Here is an 8,777-nt window from a genome sequence, read left to right as displayed (position 1 = left end):
GGGAGAAAAGCACATTTAAACACCTGAGATGCACAGGAGCCAGCAGTGCTCTGCTGCCATCTCCAGTGCGCGGGGTAAAAGCACACAGAGAAAACCTGCCTGTGCCTCATCTGCTGGCAGATGCTGCACGCGTTTTGCAAGTTAGAGAAACCCACTGGCAGATTGCGAAGGGAGAAGATCGCTTCACGTGCAATGTCCTTAGGATGATCTCCCTAAATAGCATCTCCTGCTGTTACTGCTGGGGACTCCAGTCTGACCTCCTTGGAGCATTTCTTGCTCCCCAGATTCGGGCACTGTCCTTTCTGATCACTCAGGAGGAGAGGTAACAGGCCCCGGCAGGAGGACACAGGTGGCTCTTTCCTGAGCTTCACCCATGAGTTGACCAAACAAGACATGAGGATCAGTCCCGCACATGTTCAGACTGGACCTTCATTCTCCAGACCCAACCAAGCACATTAATGGGGCTTCAGCATGGAGAGGGTGGCTCACACAGGCTTAGAGTTTTACCCACACGGGCAGGAGGCAATGGGCAGGACCTCTTTACACCCTTAGTTATCATCCACCAAGATGTCAGCCAGAACCAGGGGCAAACAAGGAAAACAACCAACAGCAAGCGGTTCCTTGCACCCCCTGCCAGGGACATGGCAGCTTCCACGAGCCACCGCTGCTCCCAGGCTGAGCTGATGCTGCACCACAGGAAGGCAGTTGCTGCAGGGACGTGCTTCTTCTGGCTCCCGGGTCTGCAGGGACCTTCCTGAGATTTACACCCACCGCAGCTTAAGAGCCTCACTGGCAAAGCAGCAAACTGAAATTCAACAAAGCAGAGCCAAGGCCAAGCAACCCGCAGAGCAGGTATGCCCGCTGGGGACTACCAGCCCCGGGCAGCGATGCCACAAGCTGCTCACCAGCTGCACATGGCACTGCTGCTGTCTCCTGCCACATGCCTGACCGGCTCAGCCCACCCATCGGGACACCTATTGCACTGCAAAATCCCCACTCCCTCCTCGCCCACCCCACGTCAGCGCTGGAGCAGGGGGAGGCCCAGCACCACCAGCACAGACCCCACCAGGGCAGGACCACCGGCTGCCAGACCCACCCAGGGCCCAGACCCTGCCCTTGCTGGCAGCCCGGAGAGCAGACAGGCCAAGCTCTCGTTACTGCAGATCATTAGCTGGACGGGAAGAGGGCCTCTTACGGCTTTCCCACACTGAAGCTGGATAAGCTGCTCCCGGCAGGAAGATCTCCTGGTTTAGGCTGAGGTAAGCAGCCTCAACTCAACCTCCACCCACGAGCATTAACCCTTTCTGCACTGAAACCTAAACACCTTTCATTGCTGTTTCAGACACGGAGGACATCCCTCAAGACCCAAGCAACTGCTGTCCTCGGAGGGCAACCAAACAGCTTGAAAAAGCAGGAGCTGGGCATGTTTCGCTGGTATACGTTTTCGGGACTGACACAGTTAAACCAGAGCCAAACGTCCATCTGGAAGGTGCTTTCTTTCAAACAGGAGCCATGTCAGCTGCTGCCTGGGACCCTGGCCATCCCCTCCACCAGCAACCAGGCCAGGAGCCACGGGGGGTTAAAACAACCGGTGGAAAAGCATTGCTCAGCCCCTGTCACGGGGCAGTGCCAGCACAGCTGGCAGAACAGAAAAAGGTTGGGACTGCTTCAAGTTTGCATCTTTGCCACCAGTTTGGTATTGGTTTAACTTAGCATGATGGTTCATTCAACAGCAAAGATTTTTATAAATAAAGAAACTAGGGAAACTTTGCATGTTGATGAGAGCAGATGTACAGGTAACAGACTGGGTCAGGTCCTCTGTCACCTTCACCATCACTACCCTTAGAGGCACCAGCAACCACACCAACTCAGAGGTGTGAAACGGGCAGGCATTCCCACGGGGGAAAACAAATTCCCTACAAACCCACAGCAAATCCCTCAGCCGGGCCGGAGGATGCTCTGCCCACTGGGCTGCACCTCTGCCCTTACCTCTGGGGACCTGTTAGCATGAGCTCTTCATTACCCCCCCCCCCCCCCTTTTTGGAGGAGGGCTCATACTGGCACCAGTGCACATCACCCACCCCAGCACCACCCCAGCCAGGGCACCTCCACACCAGCTCCCACAGCTAAACCACCACCGTGCTTACCCCGGGCAGCCCCCCTGTGGGGAGGCGAGACTGGAGCAGGGCTGCCGGAGGAGCCAGCCCCCCAGACCCGTCTCTGGCCGCCCAGGGACAGGTGTTACATCAGGGACAGGTGTTACATCAGGGACAGGTGTTACATCAGGGACAGGTGTTACATCGCCTCCAGCCCAGCCCAGCTGGGGGCAACTCACCTCTAATCATCACGCCACTTCGGCTCTCCCCGGAGTCCCTGCTCCTCCAGCAGCCATGGGGCTCTGCTTAATGATCCCCTGGGGAAATCTGATCCTCACCAGAGGATTCAGGATGCCCATAACCGAGTCTTTGATCCCATTTCCGACTGCTCTTATCCCCCCCGAAGGGCACCGTGCCATTCCCCGTGCCATCTGTTCTCCCTTCCAGCTCCCAAAGCGCCTCTTTCTGTCTCCCAGGTATCTCCTATTGCTGCCCCGGGCACGGCGGTGCCCGCTCCACAGACACTGCTTGGGCTCTGGTTGTACCCTGTGAGCAATCTACCAACAAATTAGTAATTAATTACCTGCACATCTCTAACGTTTCCTTTCCAGCTAGCAGAGAATTTTACAAGCATAAAGGAGCCATAACTCTTAGGTCCCCAGAGCCACCCAGGAGCTCAGCGTGCCCATAGACCCTGAGCGTAGCTCAGAGCGGCTGCTGGCAAGCTGCAGTTTTGGGGCCCAAACCCCAACCCTCCCCGGTACCACTCACATCCCTGAGCTACAGACGTTTCCTCGGGCTCCTCGCGGCTGCCTGCTCGTGCCAGCTCCATCCGATACACAGCCACGTGCAGCCACATCTACTAGCGAGCAGCAGTAACCCCTGTCTTCCCCCTCCTCCTTTCCCCCTAAACCGATGCAAGCACTACACTCTGAGCCACAAGTTCAATATCAAACATGATTTAACAATCTAAACACCGTTGAGAAGCCAATGCAATTTTCACATACATCGATTAAGACAGTAGCACATTGAGAGTCAGAGCTCCCCGCCTGCTGCAGGAGCCTTTGCTCCCAGCGACCAGGGCTGCAGAGGCGGGCGGGGGGGTGGGGGGAAGGACACCCCGTCCCAGCAGCAATGATGGCATCCTGGCTGCAAATAACTGTCCTCTGCAGCATTGTACTCCCTTGGCCCTCATAAATAGGAGGAAAAAAAATAAAAATTGCTTTGCCAGATGACTGTACATCATAAGTGAGCTGTCAGAAAAATAAACCTCTCGCTGCTTTTCTCTGCGGGATTGAAACCTATCTGGGTTCCCACTTGGCTAAGTGAAAACCTCACTCGGCAGCAGAGGAGCAATACTGACTTTGCAGGAGCTTGAGCTGCTGGCCCACCACAGTCACTCCCTCCACGGTCCATGCCCGCTGGTTTACTCCATTTGAAGCCAGCAAGGCTTTCCCCAGCAAACCTGAACCCAACGCACAACAGACAGTTACAGGATGCTGCGTGGGGTCCTGGTACGGACATTTGCTCCTGGGCAGGGCCCCCAGCACCACTGCCACTTCTGCTGGACACAACTCGGGGACTGCTCCCCAAAAGTCCATAAGCTGCAACAACTGTAAACCTGCTCCAGAAAGACCGTTTCTAACATCTCACAGAGATTAAGCCCCCCCTGAGGTACTCTCTCAGGTTTCAGACAGCAAAAACCAGCCAACCCGGGCAGGTACCTGGAGCACCTGGGGCTACGTCTGCCACAGCCCACCAGGCACTGGGGTAAAATACCCAGGACCAGCCTGGTGCTATACATTGGTGGTTACCTCCTCAGTAGCCCACGCTCAGCAATGCCACCAAATGAGATACATTCTCGCACCCCCTAAGCTGGCAACAGCAGGCTTTCCTCACCCCGGCAGCCCCCACGTCACACTTCCCTCAAACGCAACCATTTCACCCCCATCGCATGACCCTACCTTGCGGCTGGGACAGCAAGGACATCCGTTATCTGGCACAGGACTCAGAGAGAAGGGCAGCTCGTGCTAGCAGCCAAGGGCTGCTTTCTGAAAGGTTCTCCCAGCACAACCCCTTGCCATCAGCCAGATGATGCCCAGGTGGGGCCAGCCCCACGCATCAGCCCACCTGCCAGACGCAGGACATGGGGCACAGGTGTCTCTGATCACCTTGCATCCACTGGCTTTTGCTGGAGCTGTTGCAGGAGCTGTAGGTCACCCCTGCCTCCCGGCCCCTTCAGGGCAGGGCAGACCTTCTCCTTGCCCATTTCATCATGGTTACACCAGTAAAGAAGCTTCCACAAATGACCAGAGCTTGTGCTGGGCTTGGCAGAGAGCCACAGGGTTTCATTGGATGCTGTTGTTCCTCTTTCCCTCTATTTTTTAAGGGAACCAGACAGGAATTAGCCAGAGACAGGGGCTCCTGAAGCAGGACCTCTCCATACATGAGCAGAAAAGGAGAGTAGGGCAGGAGACACCTCCACTGCTCCCTGCCCCATTAGAAACCATTACCTCCAGCAGAGACCATAATGGGCCCAACATACCTGCCAGTCCCTCTTCCTCCAAGCTTTTTTGAGTCTTTATGGGCCAGGCTGACGCAAGAGGCATCATCTGAAGCTCCCTGTCCCGAGATTCCCCTTTTTCTCTGGTTTCTGGCCTCAGCCCACCTTGCCCACATCAAGCAGATGGTGCCCCACGCCTCGTGCTGGAAGTGCTGTTGGCCCAAATGAAGCGTAATGTGCCGAGTTGTCCCTAACAAAGGGGTCCTCTGTTTGGCTTTCCCGTGAAGGTTATTATAGTTGGCGTTTATTTTGGACTGGGACCAAAACATGCATTAGTGCTCCTCATCCTGTGGGTTTCAGCGTACAGCTCGGGTGAGTGTAGGGGCTTACAGACGCCATGCCAAGCTGGAGGGAAGTTTTTCAGGAGTTTGGAGTCTCCTTCCTAGGCACACAGCGCTACGAGAAATGGGCCCTGGGGATCCCCGTGTGCTGGGGAAGGTCCAGACTGGCCCCATACCTGCCCATCCTTGCCCAGTTTGCTGTGGGGCAGCGGGGGGCAGCCTCAAGGCTCTACCCCGTGGTCCCCACTTTGCTGCCGGGCTGTGCAGTAAGTCCTTTTGGTTTCCCACATTGGGATAATGATACAGAATTCCCATCATAAATGTTTCAGGACATAATGAGAAAAGCCACAGGTTCCTGCTGTGCTGGGAGGATGGATCTGCACTGGCTGTAGAGGTGTTCCCATTCCCAAAGCACGGAGCTGCTGGAGAAGCGCATCTCTCCGTGCCAGGCGCAGCGCGTGCCGCCCCCCACCCTGCACGCTGGGTGCTCTGAGGAAGATGTCACCCCTGCCCTACAAACCTCACTGGTGCACCTCCTGCCCATGCCCTCCGATTGCATTTTGTAGCCTCAAAAGAAACACCAGCAGGGTGCTGGGCAGCAGCAAGAGCTCACGTGGGGTGACACGAGCCCCAGGTCCAATGCTGGGACGCCCGCTCCCCCCACCCCACCGCTGCTGCAGGTGCTGCTGCCGCCTCCTGCATGTTAGCAGTTCACTCGCCGTGTTCTTGGCAAAATCCTTTGCTGAATTAGAAACGTCAAAGCAGACTGCATCTGCTCTCTCTGCCGTGCTGTAATTAGGAAACAATATTATTAAAACCAGTTCCCATCTCCGCTTTCTTTTCATCTCCCCTCCTTCTTGTTGTTCCTCTATTCTCTTCCCTCTGCAGCCTGTGGCCTTTGGACTGAATGCTGATGAGCCGTTGTTTGGTCTCATCTGCAGCGCTTGTTAACGGGGTTGTTAACATAGTTTCTAACCACCTGCTCTGCCTTGGCTTCCCCCAAGTCCCTGCCTCAAAGCCAGTTCGGTTCCTCTGCTCCAGAGCCTCTTGCTGTGAAGGTGCTGGGCTTATCGCTCCTTTCTAATCAGCCGCTCACGGGCGCAAACTCTGCCGCCCGCGCTGCACCTCCTGCGCCGGCCCCTCGCCGCACCGAGGGGGAAGTGCTGCACTCTCTTTGCTGCAAGGTGCAGCGAGGGGCCGGTGCAGCTCTGGAGGGTGCCTGTGCCACCCTGATTTGCTGGGGCAAACCACAGCGTATAGGCATTGCGTATAGTTTTTTATCCAGCCATATATCCGTCACCACATTTCTTTGTTTCCAACAGGAGTGTGGCCAGAGCTGGCGTCAAACCCTGCGATTTCTGCTGGGCCACCCGCTCCCAGCCGAGACATCCAGCTGCCACGTTCGATGCTGGGCACTTACCGTCACGCTTTGCACAGCAAGGGTTTTACTTGCAATTCATGCATCTTACAGTCAGTTTTCAAGTCTAAAGTGTGGGCATGACACCCACAAATCGAATTAGCTGAGTGGGAAGAAGCAGATGGCAGTTGTGGAGGAATGGGGCTGTAGGAAGGGAGGGGGAGAATCAGTTGGCCCAAGAGCAGAGACGCCCGTGGAGCTGAGACCTTGTGGAATTACGAGGCCAGGGAAATGGAGGCTTCCCTCTGCAAGACAAAGCATTCCTCACACTTCTTTAATAAGTGCTTTGAGCTTAATGGGGCAACAGCAGGACTGTAGGAGCTGAGCACCATTTATACGCGGCACTCCAGAGCGTGCCCAGATGCCATTGACAACCAAGTTCAAAGCCCTTTGCACGGGCTCTGCAGCGTAACAGCAACACCCTGGCTCCTGCGAGGGGCTGGGGTGGGAAACAGCTACAAGTCGCCGCTGGAGGAACAGCTGGAAACCATCACCCACCTGTCAGACGGAGCACATCTGGGCTGGGAGAGCACCAGCCCCTCAAGTCAACAGCCAGCTGCTTGGGTGCTCCAGGCTGGCTCCTTCCCCGGGGCCGAGCAGAGCTCGCTCTTTGCAACAGGTGATTTAGGTTATGTTTTGAAGGGCTGTCTCGTTTTAGTACAGACGTAGAAGGAAAGATCTAGAAGCCAAGATTACTTTCAAAGGAAAAGTTGGTAGTAACTTCAAAGAATCCCAAAAGTGCGTTGCAGGCCTTTGTGTGGGTTTCGTACTGAATTTTCCCCTCCCGTTGAGCGCTGTGTTTTCGGCTGGGTGAGAACCTCAGTCTCTCCATACTCTGTGCCATCAGCTCCTCGAGCCGGTATGAGGAGACGTGTCTGCTGGGAGCTGCAGACAGCAATTTGCCAAGCACAATGCCGCCTTTGAACCTAGTAACTTGCAGACAATAATACTCTTTTACATGCTAATAGATAGTATTGTTCTTCAAATGTCTGACATTTATAGCAATATAATATCTTTGGCAAAAAGCATGCCAGTAATAGGCACGACTTCCCGAGGCAAGTGCTGGGGAAGCAGAGGGATGGAACAGGAATTAATATACAAGATTTGTGACCGAATTTCACTTTAGGTTTCCTCCAATTGCTGCTGTTTCCTTCCTATATTTCAAAACTGATGACTGCCCTGAAAAGTAATTCACAAAAAAAAACCCCAAAACCGAACAGTGTAAATATAGCAGCAAACGTAGATGGGCTGTAAATCAGCATCATCCACCTGGAAGCTTTGTTGGCTGGTATCCAAATGAAAAATCCAGGCCAGGCCTAAGTAGCCCTGCTTAACATCAGAGAGGCAATAGGCAGGAATGACTGCCTGGAGAAGATGTTCGCTTGAAATGGATGAATTATTAATAAACCTATTGTTATTTATTATCGTTCTTAAACGGCTTGTCTCACTGCACAGGTTAAAATGGATTTCATCTTTCCTTATTATGCCTAACACATATTTGTGTCCAGATGTGAAGGGAGGAGATGTTTCTCCCAGGGATGGTGCCCGAGCCCCCGGTGAGAGGTGCGCAGGGGGGCACCCCTGCACGGGGGCAGTAGGTAAGGATCAGAAACCTGCATTTCTGCTGCGTCCCTGCCCACCAGAAGATGCTGCTTGAGTCAGGCACCTTTCTGACGGCAGCCAGCCCGTAATGCTGTTGGGAACCCCGGGAGCCAGCTCAGCAGCCTGAAGGGGAGGCCGGGAGGTGCGGCGCGTGTGGAGGGAGGAGGCAGAGCACAGAGCTGGCATTTGACTCCAAAGTGGAGGTGACTCCTTCCCTAGGTTGGGTCCCACCATGCATCTGGAGAAGCCCTTCGCTGCACTCCCAGTGGAGAGGAGGGCCTCAGGAATAACAAGCCTTACATTTTTGGTGCTACTTCTTGGCTGAGACAGGAGCAGAAATGTTGCCATGATGTCTACTGAATAAATATGCGCTACTGCTGCTCTGGTTTGTCTTTACAGCCTTGGAGGAGACACAGATGGCCCTTTAAGTACTTGCAAGGCCTGCAACTTTTCCAGAGTGTTTCTTTCCCCCCACCCCTTTTTCCAAGCTACTTGGCTCCCTACAGTAATTAATATTATCTAATGGGGTGAAAAGCAAAGCAGTGCCTTCATATTTGAGATTATTCACACAAACAAAAATGTTAACAGCTGTCTGAGAGAGAAGGAAGAAATGGCTTCAGAGACAAGACCCTGCAGGAATGAGCTGCCTGGAGCAGCCACAAACGTCTGTGCTGGGGCATTTGGTGCCTGCTGGGTACAGCCGGGCGGGAGGGATGCTGGCAGCCCTGGCCTCGTCAATGAGGGGGGCTGCTGGCAGCTCCAGGACACCGTCCAGGGGGGGTTATTCCCCAGAGCACCTCAGTTCCCATAAAACCTAC

This window comes from Falco punctatus (genome assembly GCF_963210335.1).
Source record: "Falco punctatus genome assembly, chromosome: 9".
Lineage (NCBI taxonomy): Eukaryota > Metazoa > Chordata > Aves > Falconiformes > Falconidae > Falco > Falco punctatus.
Note: the sequence above shows the minus strand (reverse complement) of the source record.